This window comes from Penaeus monodon, chromosome 15, assembly GCF_015228065.2.
Source record: "Penaeus monodon isolate SGIC_2016 chromosome 15, NSTDA_Pmon_1, whole genome shotgun sequence".
Lineage (NCBI taxonomy): Eukaryota > Metazoa > Arthropoda > Malacostraca > Decapoda > Penaeidae > Penaeus > Penaeus monodon.
The window spans coordinates 8,210,162-8,211,758 of NC_051400.1; the positions used below are offsets into that span (position 1 = coordinate 8,210,162).

Consider the following 1,597-nt stretch of genomic DNA (forward strand, 5'->3'; position numbering starts at 1 on the left):
CAGTTCCAGATAATTCTATAAAAGCAGCCACAACCTGCTATCAAAGTCTCAGTTTCTTCTCCCGTTGTAGTAAGCACCCAAAGTACAATTTTTCAAAATCATTGCTGCCCCTAAAAATGCAATCTCTGAAATGTTTGACTCTCATTTCCCAATTTCAGCCATAATCTTTTCGAACTTGGTTGTTATTGCCCCTAAGTTTCCTACAGCTATGGTCACGCAGTTACATTCTTCATTACCCATATTCTTGCTACCTCATTTTTTATGGTTCTTTTCCAATTCTTTATCATTCACTCGTTCGGCCCAAGGCATGGTGACATCTGTAATTTTAATCTCTTTCTCCTATTTATGAACTAATGCAATGTCTGGTATTCAGGCATCAATCACTTAATTTGCATTGGACTGTAAAATCCTGTAAGTGTTCAATTTCCCTTTATTCTCTCAGACACTAGTTTATCATCATACCATTTCAGTACCTGTTTCATACTGATACTTTACATAGCCACCAATGAACATATTAGCTATATCGCCCTGCTTGATTTTGTATTCCTTTTGAGCCAATTTGCTACACTCAAGTCAATATCTAAAAGTCACATTTTTGATGCCATACATCCTACAAAGACTCTTTATCAATCTGGTACTTGATACAATTAGTGATGCAGATCAGTGCCTCAGCACACCCTTTAGATCATTTTTCCTCAGCCATTTCCAGGTGATGTTCTGTTTTTCTCTTCCAGCTCTAAGAGGTATTGTCTATGCTTTGTTTTTTTTTTGCAGTTACCCAATCTCTCCCTTGCTTCCCCCTGTTTTTTATTTTTTGAGGTGTTGTTTTTCGCTAGTATGGTTTTGCTATTTTTAATAAAATAATCAACGCTTCAATCTGAGTCTGACATATATCCCAAAGGGTGTTTTCCTCTTTAACAATACAGACTTGTATCCTACGAGCCATTTCCCCCCTTTGCTTCGGGAAACCCATACTTTACAATCAGTCAACATCATTTCAGGTTGTAGTTCCTTGTTCGTTATGCACGTGCCTGGTGTTTCTATTTCTCAAGCTCGCTCTTTGACATCTCGCAGTACATGCACCATGTCTCATTGCCTTGATCTTGTTCCTGCCTTGCGTCGACTCTTGATTAATTTCGCTTTTTTGAGCTATTTTCGTCTAAAGCTTTCTTACTCCAAATACAGATATTTGGATCCACTTTCCTTTACATTCTTGATCCTCTCACTATGGACAGCTCTGTTCCATCAGATGCCGATACTCTTTTTTTTTATCCCAAAATCCATCCTGAGGGACCTTACTGAAAAATTTGTGTGAGACCAATCCATTTGCATCACGACCACACTTCAAAGATATCTAAGTAGGCAATGAACCGCACCTGCTTCATATTCCTCAATTTTTCAGTCTGTACAATGATGTCACTTTTAAACCCTTTTCAGTGTGCATCGTTGTCACTCCGTAAAATCTGTGTGACGAGGATAAAAAAAAAACTGTACATGATTTTAAACTCAGCATTTCAGTTCTTTATCGACCTCACTGAAAAAATCCATGATGTTAGTAGATTCCTTTTTCAACTAAAGATTACTGAGTTTCATAAAT

The 1,597-nt window shown here is 37.5% G+C and overlaps 1 pseudogene; it reads right to left on the bottom strand.

Moving 5' to 3' along the window:
- The window catches only part of LOC119582201, a 7,128-nt pseudogene extending 6,615 nt beyond the window's left edge, over positions 1 to 513 (bottom strand).
- Between the last annotated feature and the right edge of the window lie 1,084 nt (positions 514 to 1,597).